The following is a 24,997-nucleotide window of genomic DNA, read 5'->3' on the forward strand; positions in this document are numbered from 1 at the left end:
AACAGTTCAAACACCAGTACATTCCTGCAGACACTGGAGTGCATAACAGTTCTGACACCAGTACTTTCCTGCAGGCACTGGTGTGCATAACATATTCAGCAGCCTAATACTCCTGTTGAAATTTTGTGGGAATATGGAGCATACCCCTCAAAATACGTTGCAACAGGTGGTCGATCAGGTGCAGGTCCTGACTCGACAATTTAATGATTTGTCCATTAAAATGCACACCTCCCAGGCTGCTGGCGGAGCTCCCGCAGCAGCAGCACCTGCAGGGGTTAAGGAGCCGAAAGTAAATCTCCCGGATCGTTTTTCTGGAGATCGCTCGCAGTTCTTTTGTTTCAAGGAGAGCTGCAAGCTATACTTCCGGCTTAGGCCTCAGTCTTCTGGGTCGGAGATTCAGCGGGTGGGCATAGTGATTTCCTTGCTACAAGGAGACCCACAGGTCTGGGCATATGGGTTGCAGCCTGACTGTCCGTCGCTTAAAAGTGTTGATGCTTTTTTTACGGCACTGGGCATGTTGTATGATGACCCTGACAAGACGGCCTCAGCCGAGGCTCAGATTTCGATCCTTAAGCAAAGGCGAAGGCCAGTTGAGGTTTACTGTACGGAGTTTCGGAGGTTGGCCCATGATACCCAGTGGAATGACCCAGCCCTGAGACACCAGTACCGAAGAGGTCTTTCTAACCAGATAAAGGACCAACTGGTACAATATCCCTTGCCTGATAGCTTGGATCAGCTCATGCAGTTATCCATCCGGGTGGATAGACGGCTGAGAGAGCGTAGGCTTGAAAGGGAGACTGAGATTTCCTTCCTTCCCAAGGGAACCTCAGACTCTGAGGAATTTTCTGAGGAGCCTATGCAGATTGGGGCTACCCGCCTCTCCTCGCGTGAGAAGACGCGGAGGAGACAGCAGGGGTTGTGTTTGTACTGTGGGAATAAAGGTCATGTGGTAGTATCATGCCCAGAAAAGCCGGAAAACTTCAGGGCCTGAGGGTGATGGGAAATATCCTGTCAGGCCAGAAGTCAGAATTTCCCAAGAAGACTTTTATCATTCCGGTGACCTTGAAGATCCTCGGTCAAACTGTCAAGACTGAGGCCTTTGTGGACAGTGGGGCCGACGGGGTTTTTATGGACCGCCAATTCGCCCTGAAACACTCTGTTCCCTTAGTACCCTTGGCATCGGAAATTGAGATTTGTGGGTTAAACGGGGAACCATTATCCCAAGGTAAAATTACCTCTTGCACTAGCCAGATTTCTTTGTTTATTGGAGCCACACACTCTGAAAAATTGTCCTTTTATGTGACTGTCTGTACTTGTGCCCCATTGGTGTTGGGGTTACCCTGGTTAAGGGCCCACAATCCTCAATTTGACTGGGTCTCTGGGGAGATTCTTAGTTGGGGTACTGATTGTTTCAGGAGTTGCTTGAGCCTTCCAGTCAGGCTCTCGCAGCTAAGTTTGCCAGGATTGCCAGGGTGTTATGCAGATTTTGCGGACGTGTTCTCCAAAAAAGTTGCAGAGGTACTACCTCCCCATCGCCCCTATGACTGTGCCATTGATTTGTTGCCAAATGCTAAGCTTCCCAAGAGCAGGTTGTACTCCCTGTCACGTCCTGAGACTCAGGCTATGGCAGAGTACATTCAGGAGAACTTGGCTAAGGGATTTATCAGACCTTCACAGTCTCCAGTTGGGTCGGGGTTCTTCTTCGTGGGTAAAAAGGACGGTTCGTTGCGACCCTGCATCGACTTCAGGGAATTGAACCGTATCACGATTAAAAACTCATACCCACTGCCTCTCATTTCGGTCTTGTTTGACCAGCTTCGTACTGCCACCATTTTTTCTAAGATTGACCTACGCGGTGCGTACAATCTAATCCGAATAAGAGAGGGGGATGAATGGAAGACTGCCTTTAATACCCACTCAGGGCATTATGAATATTTGGTGATGCCTTTTGGGCTCTGTAATGCCCCGGCAGTCTTCCAGGATTTCATGAATGATGTGCTCAGGGAATATTTGGATAGATTCTTAGTTGTATACTTAGATGACATCCTTATCTTCTCCCATTCCCTGGAGGAACATCGGAAGCATGTACGCTTAGTCCTCCAGAAACTCAGAGACCACCGGCTTGGGGCGAAGCTGGAGAAGTGCGAATTTGAAGTTCAGCAAATCGCATTTCTAGGATATATTATCTCCCCAGAAGGTTTCCAAATGGAGGGTTCCAAGGTACAGGCAGTCCTGGATTGGGTGCAGCCCACTAGTTTGAAGGCGCTTCAGCGTTTCCTGGGCTTTGCGAATTTTTATAGACGATTTATCGCTGGATTTTCGTCTATAGTGGCGCCCTTGGTGGCACTCAATAAGAAAGGGGCGGATGTTGCTCACTGGTCTTGTGAGGCTAAAGCGGCTTTTGCCCGTCTCAAAAGGGCATTTGTTTCGGCCAAGGTGCTGCGACACCCAGATCCAGAGCGTCCTTTTGTGGTGGAGGTGGATGCCTCTGAGATGGGTATTGGGGCAGTGCTTTCTCAGATGGGAGTGTCTGATAATCGCCTTCATCCCTGTGCTTATTTTTCCCGTAAATTTTCGCCTGCCGAGATGAATTATGACGTGGGTAACCGGGAATTGTTGGCTATTAAGGATGCACTCGAGGAGTGGAGACACTGGCTTGAGGGGGCTAAGTTTGTGGTCTCAATTCTCACTGACCATAAGAATCTGGCATATTTAGAGTCAGCGAAGCGTCTCAATGCCAGGCAGGCACGATGGGCTTTGTTTTTTGCTCGCTTTAATTTTTTGATAACATATCGCCCTGGGTCAAAAAACATCAAGGCTGATGCGCTCTCGCGGAGTTTTGCTCCAATCCAGGAGACCACCGAGGAGCCGTTGCCCATTGTTTCCCCATCATGTATTAAAGTGGGCATTACCCAGGACCTCTTATCATTAGTCCTTAGAGCACAGGAGCAGGCTCCTCCAGACCTTCCGGTAGGTCTTTTGTTTGTGCCTCCTAGGTTAAGACAGCGAGTGTTCCTGGAATTCCATGCCAAGAAGTCGGCAGGTCACCCGGGTATTGCCAGAACTCGGGAGTTGCTATCTAGGGCGGTGTGGTGGCCCTCGGTGGCTAAGGATGTGGATCAGTGGGTTCGGGCATGTGACATCTGTGCCCGAAATAAGACTCCTAGAGGGGTTCCTGTTGGCCCATTACATCCTCTCTCTATCCCATCTAAGCCATGGACCCACATTTCAATGGATTTTGTGGTGGACTTGCCCAAATCCTCGGGAATGACAGCCATCTGGGTTGTCGTTGACAGGTTTTCGAAGATGGCGCACTTCGTTCCACTGGTTGGGCTGCCATCAGCCAGACGCCTGTCTGAATTATTTATGCTGCATGTTTTGCGTCTCCACGGGTTGCCACTTGATGTGGTCTCTGACCGCGGATCCCAGTTTGTGGCCAAATTCTGGAGGGCATTTTGTTCCGATCTCCAGATTTCTGTCAGCTTGTCGTCAGGCTACCATCCGCAGTCTAATGGGCAGACTGAAAGGGTGAACCAGTCCTTGGAGCAGTTCCTCAGGTGTTATGTCTCCAAGTGTCAGACTGACTGGGTTGCTCATCTGTCCATGGCAGAGTTTGCCTATAACAACGCGGCTCACTCTGCTACAGGGATCTCTCCCTTCCTTTGTGTGTATGGGCATCATCCTAAGGCCAATTCTTTAGACCCCCTGGACTCCACGCCTGGTGGTTCCTCTGTGGTTTCGGTCCTTAGAGGTATTTGGCGGAAAGTGAAGAAAGCCCTTGTGTCTGTGTCATTAGTGACCAAAAGGGTTTTTGATAAGCGGAAAAGACCCTGCAGCTTCAAATTAGGAGACTTCGTCTGGTTGTCTACCAAGAATTTGAAGTTGAGACAGCCATCTCATAAGTTAGGGCCCCGGTTCATCGGCCCTTATAAGATCACCAGGGTTATCAATCCGGTGGCATTTCAGTTAGATCTGCCCCGTTCTTTGGGTATCAATAAAACATTTAATTGTTCCCTTTTAAAACGGGCGATTAGTAATCCTTCTTCCAGTGGAAGACCTTCCCCTCTTCTGATACGTGGCCAGAGGGAGTTTGTTGTTGAAAGGATTCTTGACTCCAAGGTGGTTCGGGGTCGGCTGTCATTTTTGGTGCACTGGAAGGGGTATGGCCCGGAAGAGCGGTCGTGGGTGCGCAGTTGTGATCTTCATGCCCCCAGACTGATACGCTCTTTCTTCTCGCAGTTCCCAGATAAACCCAGTGGTAGGGGTTCTTTGACCCCTCGTCAGAGGGGGGGTACTGTTAGGGTCTCCTGCCCTGTGCTGCCACGTCGTCATGGCAACCGGGAGACAAGTGCTAGTGGAGTAACCTGAGCGCAGCTGATACTCCGGTTCGGGTCTTTTGCTGTGCAGTGGTTATAGGCTCTGTGCACGGCAGGGGATCCGGTGCTGGTTTTTGTGCTCACAGTCTGTGAGGTCTGAGTGGGGCGTGGACAGCACCTGCTTTATAAGGCCTCTTTTCAGGGTAAGCAGATGCTGCTGAATCTTTGTTGGTTAGTCAGTTCATGAAAGTTAGCCAGTACTGTGTAGCTTTGTATTTGTTTGTTGCTTACTGCAAATAGGCCTGGGGATTTGGTATTACACTCTGCCAATCCAGACCTAGCAGTAAGACTGGAGTCAGTTGTTTAGCTTGCTGGGGTTCTGTTACTACTCTGTGAACTTAGCAAGTTTGCGGCTGTATTCTAAGACTTGCCTGTCTAATCCTGTCTCACTGTGCTAGGTGTCAGGGGTCAGTTTAGTGGCAGTAAGCTAAAACCTGTGCACTGCAAGTGAGAATTAGGATTGTGGAGATTCTCCTTGTGTCTATCATTCCATCTCTGACCAAGGAGTTTACTGCCACACCCGTTGGTAACCCTTTAGGGTTTTGCTGTTGCCCTTAGCAACAGCATTTCGGGTTCTCTACGTATTAAAACACAACATCTTGCTTTTTCCATCTGAGCAGTTCTAATACAAGGGAGATACCCAGTTCCTTAGCCTCTGGGCTTCTCTGTTCACTTTGTGTGTATTTTGTTACCCTATCACCTTCTGTGTACGTTATGTCATATCCCCCAGTTTGTCTGTGAGTCCATTTGTTTTGCATAACAGTTCAAACACCAGTACATTCCTGCAGACACTGGAGTGCATAACAGTTCTGACACCAGTACTTTCCTGCAGGCACTGGTGTGCATAACACAGCCGCATCCTTTAAGGAGGCTGCCCCCGGGACCGGTAAGACTATTTTACGGGACAATCTAGATACTGATGCATCAACAATCGGTGAGTTTTCCCATTTTTTCCTATCGTCCTTAGGAAAAGGGAAGGATGTCAGTAACCTTTTAGGGAGCTGAAACTTCTTGTCAGGATTAACCCAAGTTAGATGCAGGGAAAGTAGCAGAGGATTTCTTTTTTACATTAAAATAAGATTCCTCCGCATCCTCTGTCGCTTTGTCAGGAATATGCAGGACATCTCTAATAGCTTCTATCAGGGCCTGTATTCCCTGTGACAAAGCTGCATCCCCCCCCTTCCCGAGTCCACCTCACCCTCCTCAACGTCTGATACATCATCATCAGTATCAGTCTGCAGGATTTGGGCCAGTGTACGCTTTTGTAGACAAATGGCAGGGGTCTGAGAAGCCGGAATGTCCACTGAATCTCGATTCATCAGGTCATCTACCGACTGTCTCAAGTATTGTGTCTCTTTCTCATTTTAGGATAATTTATGGGAAATATTCAAGATCATCCCTTTCAATGAATCTAACCATACAGGTTCAAATCCACTAGCCTGAGAATGTGTACTATCCTGAGTACACTGCAGTGATCCCCTGAGTGAGAAAAACACTCTGCCGTGCATGAGACACACTCCTTTGACATAGTAAAATGTGAAAGAACGCACACACACAGGACAATAGGTTAAAAGTAGAGATGAGCTGGTTCGGTTCCTCGGGATCCGAACCCCCCCAAACTTCACCCATTTTACACGGTTCCGAGGCAGCCTCGGATCTTCCCGCCTTGCTCGGTTAACCAGAACGCGCCCGAACGTCATCATCCCGCTGTCGGATTCTCGCGAGATTCGTATCCTATATAAGGAGCCGCGCGTCGCCGCCATTTTCACTCGTGCTTTGGAGATTGAACGGAGAGGACGTGGCAGCGTTCTCTCCCTGAAAAGCTCCGTAATCTGTGCTCAATGTGCTGAAAATATCTGTGCTCAGTGTGCGGCAAATAATCTGTGCTCAGTGTGCTGAAAATATCTACGTTCTCTGCCTAAAAACGCTCCATATCTGTACTCGGTGTGCTGCAAATATCTGATCAGTGTGCTGCATTGTGGGAACTGGGGACCACCAGTATATAATATATACTTTTCTATAGCTTCTATACTGCTTGTCAGGACACACATGGGTCACAGTTACACAGCTCTGTACTGATATATACAATAATATATATATACTTTTCTATAGCCTCTATACTGCTTGTCAGGACACATGTGTCACAGTTACACCACTCTGTACTGATATACAGTAATATTATATATACTTTTCTATAGCTTCTATACTGCTTGTCAGGACACACATGTGTCACAGTTACACCGCTCTGTACTACTACTGATATACAGTAATATTATATATACTTTTCTATAGCTTCTATACTGCTTGTCAGGATACACATGTGTCACAGTTACACCGCTCTGTATTACTACTGATATACAGTAATATATACTTTTCTATAGCTTCTATACTGCTTGTCAGGACACATGGGTCACAGTTACACCGCTCTGTACTGATATACAGTAATAATATATATACTTTTCTATAGCTTCTATACTGCTTGTCAGGACACATGTGTCACAGTTACACCACTCTGTACTGATATACAGTAATATTATATATACTTTTCTATAGCTTCTATACTGCTTGTCAGGACACACATGTGTCACAGTTACACCGCTCTGTACTACTACTGATATACAGTAATATTATATATACTTTTCTATAGCTTCTATACTGCTTGTCAGGATACACATGTGTCACAGTTACACCGCTCTGTATTACTACTGATATACAGTAATATATACTTTTCTATAGCTTCTATACTGCTTGTCAGGACACATGGGTCACAGTTACACCGCTCTGTACTGATATACAGTAATATTATATATACTTTTCTATAGCTTCTATACTGCTTGTCAGGACACATGGGTCACAGTTACACCGCTCTGTACTGATATACAGTAATATTATATATACTTTTCTATAGCTTCTATACTGCTTGTCAGGACACATGGGTCACAGTTACACCGCTCTGTACTGATATACAGTAATATTATATATACTTTTCTATAGCTTCTATACTGCTTGTCAGGACACACATGTGTCACAGTTACACCGCTCTGTACTACTACTGATATACAGTAATATATATACTTTTCTATAGCTCCTATACTGCTTGTCAGGACACATGTGTCACAGTTACACCGCTCTGTACTGATATACAGTAATATTATATATACTTTTCTATAGCTTCTACACTGCTTGTCAGGACACACATGTGTCACAGTTACACCGCTCTATACTACTACTGATGATCAGTAATATATATACTTTTAAATAGCTTCTATACTGCTTGTCAGGACACATGTGTCACAGTTACACCGCTCTGTCTGTACTGATATATACAATAATATATATACTTTTCTATAGCTTCTAGTATTACAGTGCAGCATTTTGGTGACTAACAGTATATAGTTGTACAATAGGCCATTGTTATATCTTGCAGCTCTGTGTCACTGCAAGTATCCATCCATTTCATTTTCTTCCAGTGATTTGGACCAATAATACTATTGATTAGAACAAATAATTCCAGTGATTTTGTCATTTTCTTCCAGTGATTTGGACCAATAATACCATTGATTAGAACGAATAATTACAGTGATTTTGTCATTTTCTTCCAGTGATTTGGACCAATAATACCATTGATTAGAACGAATAATTCTAGTGATTTTGTCATTTTGTGATTTGGACCAATAATACCATTGATTAGAACAAATAATTCCAGTGATTTTGTCATTTTCTTCCAGTGATTTGGACCAATAATACCATTGATTAGAACAAATAATTCCAGTGATTTTGTCATTTTCTTCCAGTGATTTGGACCAATAATACCATTGATTAGAACGAATAATTCCAGTGATTTTGTCATTTTCTTCCAGTGATTTGGACCAATAATACCATTGATTAGAATGAATAATTCCAGTGATTTTGTCATTTTCTTCCAGTGATTTGGACCAATAATACCATTGATTAGAACAAATAATTCCTGTGATATTGAGGTGTTTGTGTCGCTTAGCTTAGCCGTCCAGCGACCACAGTGCACCTCTTTTTCTCTTTTCTTTGCATCATGTGCTGTTTGGGGCCAATTTTTTGAAGTGCCATCCTGTCTGACACTGCAGTGCCACTCCTAGATGGGCCAGATGTTTGTGCCCCCCTCTTGGGTCGCTTTGCTTAGTCATCCAGCGACCTCGGTGCAAAGTTTAGGACTAAAAATAGTATTGTGAGGTGTTCAGAATAGACTGGAAATGAGTGGAAATTGTGGTTATTGAGGTTAATAATACTATAGGATCAAAATTACCCCCAAATTCTATGATTTAAGCTGTTTTTGAGGGTTTTTTGGAAAAAAACACGGGAATCCAAAACACACCCGAATCCGACAAAAAAATTTCAGGGAGGTTTTGCCAAAACGCGTCCGAATCCAAAACATGGCCGCGGAAGCTAATCCAAAACCAAAACACAAAACCCGAAAAATGTCCGGTGCACATCTCTAGTTAAAAGCACAGTTAACCCACACAGAGTCCCCTAGGGGGACACAGAGTATGATGGAGCCAGCCACACCGCGCCCCTATAGCTAATTTCCAAGTTTATCTGGGTTGCAAACTAAGCACCCTTAATAGGGGCTTAGTATACTATTATTGCTCCCCCCCTTGCTATGACCCCCTGGTACTGCTGAGGTGATCTGGAGTCTTTGTGGAGGAGCAGCACTTTACTGACAGCCTGTATGTGTATAGCTGCAGAGGGAAAATGGCGCTGGTGAGCTGCTGGATCCGTTCATAGTGAAGCCCCGCCCCCTTAATGTAGCGCGGTCTTCCCGATTTTTATACTGGCTGAGGTCATATTTCTGCACTACAGTGAGTTAAAAGGGGGTGCAGCCTAATTTAAAAGGGCGTGGCCTTGCATGTCTTTTCTCCTTCGCTCCGGGGGCATGTCCAGCTTCCCCGAAGATGCTGGCTGCCCCCTGGAGACTGGAGTGTGTGTGTGCCGACTCTTATCTGTGACAGGAGCCGAGTGCCGCATGAGATTATCTCACTGCAGCACTCGGCTCCTGTCACTGCAGAAGAGCTGGCACTTTGGTGTCACCCCTTCCGAGGGGGACACCCGGGTGCGGGCTGCACCCCCAGCACCCGCCTTCTGATGCCACTGTCTGCGCCCCTACCCTTGTGCCACCATTACAACCGGCAACCCTCTAACTGGGATGTCGGCCATCTACTCACCACTCTTCTTACTTCTGGCTCTGTTAGCAGAGGTGGCATGCTGTGGGTCTGTACGCTTGCCGTGGTGGGGCTTGTGAATAGGACTCTCAGGAGCTCAGTGTCCTGTCAGCAGGGAACTGGACCATTAACACTAAGGAGGTTAGGCCGTCCCCGTCCCCCCCCTGGTGCCAATCAGACCTGCTTGAAATCAAATAATAGAAAATAAATGCATAAAACTCTTCAGGAGCTTCCCAAACGTGACCGGCTCCTCCGGGCACATTTTCTAAACTGAGAGGGGCATAGAGGGAGGAGGCAGTGAACACTATTGATTTCTTAAAGTGCCCAAGGCTCCTAGTGGACCCACCTATACCCCATGGTACTAATGTGGACCCCAGTATCCTCTAGGACGTAAGAGAAATACAAATAGGAAGCACACACTTGCGGCAAGAGCATTCAAAACAGTACAAAACAAAGTTTTCAAAGAGTTAAACTACTACCTGCCTGTGGGGATCATTCTGACCCGTTCACCCGCTGCTGTTTTTCGCAGCTGAGCGAACAGGTCTCTACTGCGCATGCGCCGTAGTGTGCCGGCGCATGCCAGACGGCCGAAGGCCATTGCAGGGTTGCGATCGCCTCTGCCTGATTGACAGGCAGAGGCGATCGCTGGGCGGGAGGGGGCGGAAAGGCGGCGGTTGGCCTCCATTTTGTAGGCGCGGTCCGGCCAACGCAGGCGTGGCCGGACGGAACGGGGGGCGGGCCACAGCGGCTGCGTGACATCACACGCAGCCGCTGCGGGCCGGGGAGTGAGGAGTATGCATAAAATGGGGTATGGAGACAAAGGATGAGAGTGTAATCCTACCACTGTATAAATCATTGGTGTGGCCATACCTCGAATATTGTGTACAGTTTTGGGCACCATACTATAAAAAAGATATCTTGGAACTCGAAAGGGTTCAGAGAAGAGCCACCAAACTGGTTAAGGGGTTAGAGGCACTGGACTATGAGGAAAGACTTAAAAGGCTTGATATGTTCACACTGGAAAAGAGGCGACTGAGAGGGGGCATCATTAATATTTATAAATACATTAAGGGACAATATAAGGATCTATCAAACGATTTGTTTACCAAAAAAAAAACTACATAGGACACGAGGACACCAACTGAGGTTACAGGAGAAAAAATTCCATAGCCAACGGAGAAAAGGATTCTTCACAGTAAGAGCAGTAAGGATTTGGAATTCTCTTCCACAGAATGTAGTAATGGTGGAGACAATCAATAAGTTTAAATATGGATTAGATAAATTCCTAGCTGAAAAAAATATCCAGGGATACAGCATTTAATTAATATTTTAAAAAAATTAAAAAAAATAATGTAATGTACAATAGGTTGAACTCGATGGACATTTGTCTTTTTTCAACCTCAACAACTATATGTAACTATGTAACTATGAGTAGCTCCCGGGCCAGCACGCTAAAGCTGCGCTAGTCGGGAGCTACTCTTGAAGTGCAAAGGCATTGCCGCTGTGCGATGCCTTTGCACTTCTGCGGGGGGGGGGGGCTGGCACTCACATGCTGGGCGTCCCCCCGCATGTCAGGGAAGATGATCGTAGCTGTGCTAAATTTAGCACAGCTATGATCAACTCAGAATGACCCCCAATATACAGTGTGACAAGCGCTGTGGCAGCCGGAAGCAGCAGCGCACAGCAGCAGAGTCTCAGAGCAGGGAGAGCGCCTCTCTATGCCGGCACCTCCCTGCTTTGCAGACTCTGCTGAGCGGGTTGCGCCGGCTTTGCATAACAATTACCTAGTCTAAAGTAAAAAATAATGAAACATTTCTTTGGTTGCCTAATAGTGGTTGTCAACAGTCAGAAGCATTTACTCTTCCAAAATATGTTGGTCTTATAAAGTCTCTAATTTCTATGAATATAAATGCTTGCCAAACACTTCCAATGTGTAGATTACTGATGTAGGCCTGTGACTAAGGGCTGCCCAGTTTAATAGGTGGCTGCAGAGCCGGCCCTAAGCCATTTGATGCCGTAGGCAAGATTTTTTTACTTCTGGAGGAGGTCAAAGCCATAAGCAGTGTTTTATCCTTAATTGAGGTTATCGAGGATACATTGTAACATTAAAAAACAATGGAGGTCATTCCGACACGTTCGCACGCAGCTTTTTTTGCTGCGGTGCGAACGGGTGCGGAATGTGCATCGGCGGCGGCTGCTGTGCACGTGCGCAATGTTGCCTGGCAACAGAGGTCGCCGGTTACGCCGCGGCTACAGACGGAAGCGGTCGCAGAGGTGACCGCTAAGAAGATTGACAGGAAGGAGACGTGGCAGGGCGGATCCGGACCGTTGGAGACCGTTTTCGGGGAGTGGTAAGTAAAACGCAGGTGTGTCCAGGACAACGGAGGGCGGAGGTGTGACGTCAAAGCCGGGCCCATCATCGCTGGATCCATCGCACAGGGTAAGTATGTCCAGCCCTAGTCTACTTCTGGTTGATTTTTTTTTTAGCTTAGCAGGGCTGCACAAGCGATCGCAGCCCTGCTAAGCTAAAATACACTGCCCCATAGGCGTGGACTATTGATCGCAGCAGCAGCAAAAAGTTGCTGGCTGCGATCAACTCGGAATGACCACCAATGTAAGCACAGAGTCTCACATAGCCAAAGATTAATAGGGAAATCCTGCCAAAAAAATAATAACTAATATTACGATGTGTAATAGCTTTAAATAAGGTGTGGTATCACATTTCCCCTATGTCAGTCATGCAGGTGCCTCAAACCAGAAAGAACCATTCCGGGCCGGTCTGGTGGGGTCTGTGAGGTCATGCTGTGATGTCATAATGAGCCTCAAACCAGAAATTACCAGTCCTAGCCAGTCTGGTAGGGAGGGTCTGTGAGGTCATGCTGTGATGTCATAATCAGAGGCATAGAAATGGGGGGGGGGCAAAAGGGCAGCAGGCTCCCCCCCAAACATGTCAGATGCGCAGGCGCTGGGGAGGGGAGCACTTACCCCCAGATCACCGTGGAAAAACTCCAGCGCCGCAGCATGCTGCCCCATGTCCTGTCCAGCCGCCTCTGGGCAGTACGGATGGTGTAATGGTTAGCATTACTGCCTCACAGCACTGAGGTCATGGGTTCGATATCCACAATGGCCCTAACTGAGCAGAGTTTGTATATTCTCCCCATACTTGCGTGGGTTTTCCCCGGGTGCTCTGATTTCCTCCCACAATTCAAAAATATACTGGTAGGGTAATTGGCTCCCAACAAATTAACCCTAGCATGAATGTGTGTACATGTGATAGGGAATATAGATTGTAAGCTCCACTAGGGCAGGGACTGATGTGAATGAGCAAATATTCTCTGTAAAGTGCTGCGGAATATATGCGCTATATAAATAACTGGTAATAATAATAATTGCTGGGAGGAGGTGGGGATGTCCCAGCAAGCTCAGCATGGCCACACCTCCTCCCAGTAATGCATCTGAGAAGAGCCAGTTGGACAGGACACAGGGCAGAATGCTGCGGCGCTGGGGTTTTGAAGTTAGAGTCTCCGTGGTGATCTGGGGGTAAATGCTCTCCGGTTGGGGGAGGGGGTAATCGTAGGGGGAGCGCCAAATTTATTTTTATCTACACCTCCCCAACCACAACACATTCTGGCGCCCCTGGTCATAATGGTATCAACTGCCTATATCTTGACTTTGCTGCTGCCTCCCTCATTCTCCTTCAGAGACATTGAAACACACAGCTCACCGGCAGCTCACCAGCAGCTCACCGGCAGCTCACCGGCAGGAGGACAATAACTGGCAGCAGATACAGTACTTTAATAAGGTCAGTAGCTGGACAAAGACAAGGGCAGCTTAGTTATATGCATTAGTAGACTTAGGGGCCCATTTATAAGCTATTCAAAACTTGTTGATTGGAGCTATTCAAAACTTGTTGATTGGCGTATGTGCTCCAGCCAATCATCTCCCAACCGTCATGTGTTTGAAAAATGTCAGCTGGGAGCTAATTGGCTGGAGCAACATTTATCACAAGTAATGAATTTTTGAACAGTTAAAAATCATTGATACATAGTAACATAGTAACATAGTATCTGAGGTTGAAAAAAGACAATTGTCCATCGAGTTCAACCTATTTGTGGTGTCCTATGCATGATGATTTGACTAAAATTTCTGACTGATTCTGCTGTCAGCCATTGCATTTTATCCCTATTTATAGTAACTATAATGCATGACTATGCACCATACCCCTGGATATCCTTATCCAATAGGAATTTATCTAACCCATTCTTAAAGGTGTTGACAGATTCCGCCATTACAACTCCCTCGGGCAGGGAATTCCAAACACGTATTGTCCTTACCGTGAAAAAGCCTTTACGCCGTATTGTGCGGAATCTCCTTTCCTCTAACCTGAGCGAGTGTCCACGAGTCCTCTGTGTTGATCTAACCAAAAACAGGTCCCGCGCAAGCTCTGTGTATTGTCCCCTTATATATTTGTAGATGTTGATCATATCCCCTCTTAGTCTCCGCTTTTCCAATGTAAACATGCCTAGTCTTTCAAGCCTTTCCTTGTATTCCATCGTCCCCATGCCCTTAATTAGTTTGGTCGCCCTCCTCTGTACCTTTTCAAGCTCCAGGATATCCTTTTTGTAGTACGGTGCCCAGAACTGTACACAGTATTCAAGGTGTGGCCTCACTAGTGATTTATATAACGGGAGTATAATACTCTCGTCCCTAGCATCAATACCCCGTTTTATGCATGCTAATATCTTATTAGCCTTCTTTGCTGCAGTCCTACTTTGGGTACTACTGCTTAGCTTGCTATCTATGAGGACACCTAAGTCCTTTTCCAGTACAGAATCCCCTAATTTTACCCCATTTAGTAGGTAGGTGTAATTTTTGTTCTTGTTACCACAGTGCATTACCTTACACTTGTCTGTGTTGAAGCGCATTCTCCATTTGGCTGCCCATGCTTCTAATTTAACTAAGTCGTTCTGAAGAGACTCGGCATCCTCCTCTGTATTTATAGCCTTACACAATTTGGTATCATCTGCAAAAATTGACACCATGCTCTCTAGACCTTCTGTTAGGTCGTTAATGAAAATATTGAACAATAGCGGTCCTAATACTGAGCCTTGCGGCACACCACTTAGCACTTCAGTCCAAGTTGAAAAAGATCCATTAACCACAACGCGCTGCTTCCTATTATCTAACCAGTTTTTGACCCAAGTGCATATTGTGCTTCCTAGCCCTGATTCTTGTAGCTTGTATATAAGTCTCATGTGTGGTACAGTATCGAACGCTTTGGCAAAGTCTAAAAAGATTACATCCACGTCTTTACCCTGATCTAGGTTTGCGCTTACTGTTTCATAAAAGCCAAGTAAGTTGGTTTGACAGGATCTGGGCCCCTTAGAGCATGATCAATGAGAATCAGAGGGGAATAGAAATTGTTACTTTAATGATTTAATAAAATAGAAAATAGGATCCAGATACTACACATTAAACTGGAAACAAATTCATAGAAAATTAAATTATGTCATAGCTGGTGATTATTTAAATAATACTATCATATGTTTTATTTAAAATGTTTTGGATTATACTTGTGTATGTTAGTTTATTATAGTGGTCACAGAGACTTTCCATGATGGTTTCATCTTTTGCCACTGAAGCCAAACTATGGAGCTATTTATGTACTGAGAAACCCTCACCGCTCTCCTGGTTTCCTTATTACACACTGAGCCATAGAGTACATCAGCAATACATGGCCACCATTTATTATTAGTAACCTAGGGGGAGATCTCTCATCCCTTCTAATGATGGGAGGTGTTGCCCATAGTTACTGGATCATTGTAGAGAGTATACTAGATAAATAATAGAAGATAATTGGTTGTCATGGGCAACAGCTCCACTTATACTCTTTAGAAGGTTTGATAAGTCTGAAAATATTAGGGAAATTAGAAAGTAGGTTTATGTCGGACACCGCAGATGATTTTACAATTTCCAACATTGAAAGTGCACTCACCTTACATAGGTAAAATGGGAGCAGATGTATTAAGCCTGGAGAAGTGACAAAGCAGTGATAAGTGCAAGGTGATAACGCACCAGCCAATCAGCTCCAATATGTAAATTTAGAGTTAGGAGCTAATTGGCTGGTGTGTTATCACCTTGCACTTATCACTGCTTTATCACTTCTCCAGGCTTAATACATCTGCCCCACGGTTACTGGGGAATTGGACTGTACAGAAAGGCCATTATACCTCTTACAGTTTCAGGTTCTAGTTGATCTTAAACATGAATGTATATCCCTTTAAAGTTGATGTCACAGTTGTAAGTGCATTTCAAGTTATCTAACACTATCTACTCTTCATCTTTCCCCACATAAGCACCATGCCTCCAAGATGGGTCATCTCATTCTGGAACACCATAACCTCCTGTTATCCTTGCAGGAAATATCGGAAATGGATTGGTAAGAGAAGAGAGGCCAACGTGCCTTGCCCTACTGAGCTTGAGGTGGAAGAACTGACTCCAACTGAGCAGGTGGAAGAGGTCTACTCTAATGGCAGCCTGAGCAAGGAACCCACTCCCAGTAAAAAGAACAACAATGATCGCCAGTACGCCCTGGAAGTGGAAAACAAAAAGCTAGCAGAAGAGATGAACTTGCTAGCGGAGGAGAATGAGATCTTGAAAACCAAGCTTAAGATCTAATATAACACTCTGACAGAGGCAGTGAAGATGATGGAGGAGGCCACTGCCAGACTCCGCTACTAAGACCCAGTAGCTGACTAGTAAAACATGAATCCTTATCTTTAAGTATTCACCTGTTAGAAAAGGTGGAAAATATGTTCTGAGAGGTTTCTGTAATCTTCTAATCGAAAAGTGCTGAAATCTCTCAGTGTATATTTTCTACCTTTTGTCACCTTCTCTAATAGGTGAAAGGATTCATGTATGTCATCATCTGGTTACAGCTAACTGTGGGTATATTGTTTCCATTACATTCTCTGGTTATTACATCTTGAACATCAATAAACAAACAGGGCAAAGATATTGGGGGTCATCCCGAGTTGATAGTACGTAGCAACTTTTTGCTGCTCGTACGATCAACTTTTTGCTGCTCGTACGATCAACTAGATGCCGCCTATGGGGGAGTGTATTTCTGCATAGCAGGGCTGCGATCGCTTGTGCAGCCCTGTTATGCTAAAAAAGTTTTGTGCAGAAGTAGACTAGGCCTGCAGTTACTTACCCTGTGCGAGCGATCCAGCGATGATGGTCCCGGATTTGACGTCAGACATCCGCCCTCCAAATGCCTGGACACGTCTGCGTTCGAATCTCCACGCTTGGAAAACAGTGAGTAGACACCCCGGAACGCCTCCCCGCTGTCAATTTTCTTGCGATCGCGCTAGCGATCACTCTCTTCTTTATTCTGGCCGCTGCCCCGCGACGATCGTCGCCGGGCAACAATGCGTGTGTGCAATGCATGCGCAGTTCCAACCCATTCACACCGCAGCGATGAACCGATACGTGTGAACGGGTCGAAATGACCCCCATTGTCTTGAGTGCGTTCTTGTCTCTATTAAATTTATGTGTAGTGAGAAATATATCTTAGGTCTGGGTAAATATGTTATGATGAAAATTATTCATAATACAAAAAAATATTCATATTATCAGGGAAAACATTATCACAGGTAGGTATCCAAAATATCTCAAATAAATCACATATGGTGGCATATTAAGCAATGGTATAATAACACATAACAGTATCTACAAAAAAATGTAACTAAATCTTAAACCGTTTCCCGATTTTATAATTGTGATAACCTGAATAATCGGTTCTCAGGTGATAGTGTCAATTTAGCTCCTGTATCAGAGCACCAATAAGATCATCATACACCTACTCAGATGTATCACTAGGGGAAAGTCTCCATATTAATGTAACCAGTGGAACTAGTCAGCACATATACATAGTATCAATAGTTCTTGAGCACAGTTTGGCTTCTTATATCTGAGCACCATTTAGCTGAACTCAATATCCACTTATTTGAGTCTATTATTTAGAGAAACATCTACTACATAGCATAACATCGGAAATAATTAGCACTTATTAGGTAGTTAATATTTCCATTTCTTTAGAGCATCCAATGCTTGTATATAAGTTTACCAGTAATGGATATTGGGGGTAATTCCAAGTTGATCGCAGCAGGAAATTTTTTAGCAGTTGGGCAAAACCATGGGGGTAATTCCAAGTTGATCGCAGCAGGAACTTAGTTAGCAGTTGGGCAAAACCATGGGGGTAATTCCAAGTTGATCGCAGCAGGAACTTAGTTAGCAGTTGGGCAAAACCATGTGCACTGCAGGGAAGGCAGATATAACATGTGCAGAGAGAGTTAGATTTGAGTGGTGTGAGTTCAATCTGCAATCTAAATTGCAGTGTAAAAATAAAGCAGCCAGTATTTACCCTGCACAGAAACAAAATAACCCACCCAAATCCAACTCTCTCTGCAAATGTTATATCTGCCCCACCTGCAGTGCACATGGTTTTGCCCAACTGCTAAAAAATTTCCTGCTGCGATCAACTTGGAATTACCCCCACGTGCACTGCAGGGGGGGGGCAGTTATAACATGTGCAGAGAGAGATAGATTTGGTTGTGGTGAGTTCAATCTGCAATCTAAATTGCAGTGTAAAAATAAAGCAGCCAGTATTTACCCTGCACAGAATCAAAATTACCCACCCAAATCTAACTCTCTGCAAATGTAATATCTGCCCCCCCCCCCTCCCCCCCTGCAGTGCACATGGTTTTGCCCAACTGCTAAAAAATGTCCTGCTGCGATCAATTGGAATTACCCCCATTGTTTTAAAAGTTACAAAATTATGTCCTTCTGTCTCTTTAAATAATGTACCAAAATAAATAAATATTTTTCAAGAGACTTACTGTTTAACTATATATGATCTCCATTTGGCTCTATGTATATCAAGCACTATGTTATTTTGAGATCCAAAGAAGTTGTTTTATAAAGAAAACTCCTCTTAGGGTGTGTACACACGGTGAGATATTTTCTTTCGATTTTGACTATATAGTCAAAATCGCAAGAAAAGTTAGTGCAGATCACAAGGTGAAAGTCACCTTGTGATCCCGATTCAATCCCGATGTGCGGTCCCGCCAGGTCGGCATCGCAAGAAAAGATAGACTGTGCAGGCAAGTCAATCTTTGCTAGATCGGTGTACTATCTAGTTCATCTCACATGTCAATGACATCTCACATAAGCCAAAATCTCACATAAGCCAAAATCGTAAGCACACATAGTCCATATCTCAATAAAAGTTAGTCAAAATCGGCGGTGCTGGGCTCCTGGGAGTTCAAGGGAAATCGCCAGTGAAAATCGGGCATAGCAAGGATCTCACCGTGTGTACACACCCTAATACCATCAAATTATTTTTTTTTTATATAGTTATGCACTAAAAAGATACAGTACATTATAAGGTACTGCTTAAGTGAAATAATATGGGATTTGTTTGCAGACAATTTACCTAACATAATACATGTGAGTATGAGAGCTCTGGCACGGTGGTGTAGACCACATTAGTATTCAGATGGAAGCAGGTGAGTGTGAGAGCTCTGGCTTCTGATGGTCTGTTGGCATAACCTACACTAGAATCCTGGTGGGAGCAGGCCAGTGTGAGATCTCTGACTACTGATGGTCCGGTGGCATAGCCTGTACCAGTATCCGAGTGGGAGCATGTGACAAAGAGAGTTTGGCTACTGATGGTCCGGTGGTGTAGTCTGCATTAGTATCCCAGTGGGAGCAGGTGGGTGTGAGAGCTCTGGTTACTGGCGGTCCGGCAGTGACATGCGGTGGGCTGAGGTAGGTGAGGCAGAGACTTTCCTGTCATACTAACATTTGTGCAAGACTTTTGACTGATAATGTATATGAAAAATACAAAGAATGTATGATAAATATCTTCTTTCCATTATTCTAATCATTTTTATAGTCTGACTGGAAGCAGGCGAGTGTGAGAGCTCTAACTACTCATGAACCATCGCTGTAGTCCAAACTAGTATCTGAGTGGGAGCAGGCAAGTGTGAGAAAGTGTGTGTGTGTGTGTATGCGTGTGTATCTGTGTGTGTGTGTGTGTGTGTGTGTGTATCTGTGTTTGTGTGCATATGTGTTTGTGTGCATCTGTGTGTGTGGGCATGATGTGTATAAGTGAGACTTCTGTGGGCATTATCAGGTAAATGTATGATAAAGTATACATCGTTCTTTAACTATTTAGACCCATACTTCACCAGCATTTAATAACATGCTTGCTGCCAATATGGGAGTGCATTAGCTCACCTCTCCGGTGATACGCATGTCCCATATAAGCTTACCTCTTCGGCAGCCACACCAACAGTGGGCATGCACCGTCACACACACTCCCCCGACTGGCTCACTGGACATTACCAAGTTCTCGCTAATATTGCGAGATCTCACATGGAGCCTGGATACGGCAACTGCTGCAGCCAGTGACAGAGCTGTACCTGGCTTTAGCTGTCGAAATCGATAGCTGCAGGTGTCGGAACAGTCAGCGATGCCAACCGTTCATATATTGCCCCCTCATATCAGCATCCTGTATTTTAGATAGCAGTGCCGATGTGGACAGGGGTGCACTGCATAGCGCCCCTGTCACTGAGCCCACACTACCAGAGTAATACATGGAGAAATGGTATCAGTGCACATAACGTGCACTGATACCATTTCTCCCCTATAATGACCAATCATACATTTACCCCTATGTGTATAAGCAGCACCACTACTGGGGGCATTATATATAAGCAGCACCACTACTGGGGGTATTATATGGATAAGCAGTGCCACTACTAGGGGCATTATGTATAAGCTGTGCCACTATTAGGGGCATTATGCATAAACAGTGCCACTACTAGTGGCATTATGTATAAGTGGAACCACTACCAGGGGCATTATGTATAAGAGGCACCACTATGGGGGGCATTATGTATATTAGCAGTGTCACTACTGAGGGCATTATGTATAAGCAGCACCACTACTGGAGGCATTATGTATAAGTGGTTCCATTACTGGGGGCATTACGTATTAGCGACACCACTACTGGGGGCATTATGTAAAATCCGTGCCACAACTATGGGCATTATGTATAAGCGGTGCCACTACTAAGGGCATTATGTGTGTTAATGGCACCACTAATGGATCATTATGTATAAACAGCACTACTACTGAGGGCATTATGCATAAGCAGCACCATTACTGGGGGCATAATGTGTATAAGCAATGCCACTACTGGGGGCATTATGTATAAACGGCATCACTACTGGAGCATTATGTGTATGTGTTGCCACTATTGGGGGATTTATGTATTAGCAGTGGTAGTACTGGGGGCATTGGGTATAAGCGGTGCCACTACTGGGGGCATTATGTATAAGCAACGCCACTACTGGGGGCATTAGGTATAAGCGGTGCCATTACTGGGGGCATTATTTAAAGTGGCACCATTACTGGGGGAATTATGTATAAACGGCACTACTACCGAGGGCATTATGTGTATAAGCGGTGCTACTACTGGAGACATTATTTATAAGAGACATTACTACTATGGGCATTGTGTGTATAAGCGGAACTACTACTGGGGGCATCATGTTTATAAATGGCACTATGGGGAATTATGTGTATTAGTGGGGTATTATGTGTATAAGCGGACTACTACTGCGGGCATTATGTGTATAAGCGGCACTTCTACTGGGGGTATTATGTGTATAAGGGGCGCTACAGTTGGGGGCATTATGTGTATATGTGGCACTACTACTGGGGGTATTATGTGTATAAGCAGCAGTACTACTGGGGGTATTATGTGTATAAGGGGTGCTACAACTAGGGCATAATGTGTATAAGCGACACTACTACTATGGGCATTATGGGTACATGCGGCACTACAACTGGGACATTATGTGTATAAGTGACACTACTACTGGGGGATTTATGTTTATAAGTTGCACTTCTACTATGGGCATTATGTATAAGCAGCACTACTACTAGGGGGCATTACGTGTATAAGCAGCACTGTGTGTGTGTGTTCATCACTTACAGAGTGTCCGGTGATCTTTTTTCAGCATGCAATCCTGCAGCATCTTCTCCATGAAGCTGCTGCTGCAGTTTTGTCCGGACTCCCGTCACTTACACTGTCAGCCAGGCAGGTGCTCTTAGAAGTTGACAGTGCACCACGATCTCCATGCCTCTCTGCCAGACAGGTGTTCCCACTTGGCTCCGTGTGTCTAGTCTCCGGGCAGACACTGCTGATATAGTGCCGTTCCACACTCCCGGCTGCTGCTCCAATCGTGATTGGTGGGACCCTTAGAGCTAACCTGCTGTAGTAGTGCATTTCCCCCTACTGCGGTGCAGTGTACAGTCCGATCACTGCTATTCAGTAGGGGTGTCCTGTGGCAAACGCAGGGTTTTCATGGGGCAGTTCCCTTGCATGTATGTATGTTTGGTGTGTGTGTGTGTGTGTGTGTGTGTGTGTGTGTGTGTGTGTGTGTGTGTGTGTGTATATATATATATATATATATATATAAAATATCACTCACTTTCCCATAGAGAAAAAATGCGTAAACCAGCACTCACGATTCAGTTACATCCAACAACTGTGGCCCGACAGCTGTTTCAACGCATACAGGTTTTCTTCAGCCCCTGAAGAAAACCTGTATGCGTTGCAACAGCTGTCGGGCCACAGTTGTTGGATGTATCACTAAAGGATTTGTATTGAAGAATAAATCCTCTTCTGCTTTCAACTGAATCCTGAGTGCTGTTTTTTTGTTTTTTTCTCTATGGGAAAGTGAATGATATTATAATACTTTTTGACCTGGCACCACACTAAGGCTTAAAGGTTTTTTTTTGGACTGAGTGCTGGCATTTTCTATGTGTATATACATGTATGTATATATATATATATATATATATATATACATATATATTAGAGATGAGCGGGTTCGGTTCTCCGAGATCCGAACCCCCCCGAACTTCACCTATTTTACACGGGTCCAAGGCAGCCTCGGATCTTCCCGCCTTGCTCGGTTAACCCGAACGTGCCCAAACGTCATCATCGCGCTGTCGGATTCTCACGAGATTCGTATTCTATGTAAAGAGCCGCGCGTCGCCGCCATTTTCACTTGTGCATTGGAGATTGAACGGAGAGGACGTGGCTGTGTTCTCTCCCTGAAAAGCTCTGTAATCTGTGCTCAGTGTGCTGCAAATATCTGTGCTCAGTGTGCTGCAAATATCTGTGCTCAGTGTGCTGAAAATATCTACGTTCTCTGCCTGAAAACGCTCCATATCTGTGCTCAGTGTGCTGCAAATATCTGTGCTCAATGTGCTGCATTGTGGGGACTGGGGACCACCAGTATATAATTATAGTAGTACAGTACAGTAGACCATTGCTGTATCTTGCAGCTCTGTGTCAAGTATACTATCTCTGTGCTGCGTTATTGTGAGCAGTATATAGTAGGACAGTGCAGCATTTTGGTGACCAGCAGTATACATATATAGTACAGTAGGGTTCACTACGGCTGGCCGGTGGTCGGGCTCCCGGCGACCAGCATCCCGGCGCCGGGAGCCCGACCGCCGGCTTACCGACAGCTTGGCGAGCGCAAATGAGCCCCTTGCGGGCTCGCTGCGCTCGCCACGCTACGGGCACGGTGGCGCGCTACGCGCGCCACACTATTTTATTCTCCCTCTATGGGGGTCGTGGACCCCCACGAGGGAAAATAAGTGTCGGTATGCCGGCTGTCGGGCTCCCGGCGCCGGTATACTGAGCGCCGGGAGCCCGACCGCCGGCAAACAGAAGACCACCCAGTACAGTACAGTAGGCCATTGCTGTATCTTGCAGCTCTGTGTCAAGTATACTATCTCTGTGCTGCTTTATTGTGAGCAGTATATAGTAGGACAGTGCAGCATTTTGGTGACCAGCAGTATACATATATAGTACAGTACAGTAGGCCATTGCTGTATCTTGCAGCTCTGTGTCAAGTATACTGTCTCTGTGCTGCATTATTGTGAGCAGTATATAGTAGGACAGTGCAGCATTTTGGTGACCAGCAGTATACATATATAGAACAGTACAGTAGGCCATTGCTATTGATATATTACTGGCATATAATTCCACACATTAAAAAAATGGAGAACAAAAATGTGGAGGGTAAAATAGGGAAAGATCAAGATCCACTTCCACCTAGTGCTGAAGCTGCTGCCACTAGTCATGGCTGAGACGATGAAATGCCATCAACGTCGTCTGCCAAGGCCGATGCCCAATGTCATAGTAGAGAACATGTAAAATCCAAAAAAATTAAAAAAATTCAGTAAAATGACCCACAAATCTAAATTAAAAGCATCTGAGGAGAAGCGTAAACTTGCCAATATGCCATTTACGACACGGAGTGGCAAGGAAAGCCTGAGGCCCTGGCCTATGTTCATGGCTAGTGGTTCAGCTTCACATGAGAATGGAAGCACTCATCCTCCCGCTAGAAAAATGAAAAGACTTAAGCTGGCAAAAGCACAGCAAAGAACTGTGTGTTCTTGTAAATCACAAATCCCCAAGGAGAGTCCAATTATGTCGGTTGTGATGCCTGACCTTCCCAACACTGGACGCCCCCTGCAAGTGCTGGAAGGAGCAACCACAGTCCAGTTCCTGATAGTCAAATTGAAAATGCCACTGTTGAAGTACACCAGGATGAGGATATGGGTGTTGCTGGCGCTGAGGAGGAAATTGACAAGGAGGATTCTGATGGTGAGGTGGTTTGTTTAAGTCAGGCACCCGGGGAGACACCTGTTGTTCGTGGGATGAATATGGCCATTGACATGCCTGGTCAAATTACAAAAAAAAATCACCTCTTCGGTGTGGAATTATTTTAACAGAAATGCGGACAACAGGTGTCAAGCCGTGTGTTGCCTTTGTCAAGCTGTAATAAGTAGGGGTAAGGACGTTAACCACCTAGCAACATCCTCCCTTATACGTCATCCTGAGCGCATTCATCAGAAGTCATTGACAAGTTCAAAAACTTTGGGTGACAGCGGAAGCAGTCCACTGACAACTAAATCCCTTCCTCTTGTAACCAAGCTCCTGCAAACCACACCACCAACTCCCTCAGTGTCAGTTTCCTCGTTAGACAGGAACGCCAATAGTCCTGCAAGCCATGTCACTGGCAATTCTGACGAGTCCTCTCCTAACTGGGATTCCTCCGATGGATCCTTGAGTGTAACGCCTACTGCTGCTGGCGCTGCTGTTGTTGCTGCTGGGAGTCGATTGTCATCCCAGAGATGATGTCGGAAGACCACTTGTACTACTTCCAGTAAGCAATTGACTGTCCAACAGTCCTTTGCGAGGAAGATGAAATATCACAGCAGTCATCCTGCTGCAAAGCGGATAACTCAGGCCTTGGCAGCTGTGTTGGGGTT

Source organism: Pseudophryne corroboree, chromosome 6 (genome assembly GCF_028390025.1).
Source record: "Pseudophryne corroboree isolate aPseCor3 chromosome 6, aPseCor3.hap2, whole genome shotgun sequence".
NCBI classification, from domain to species: domain Eukaryota; kingdom Metazoa; phylum Chordata; class Amphibia; order Anura; family Myobatrachidae; genus Pseudophryne; species Pseudophryne corroboree.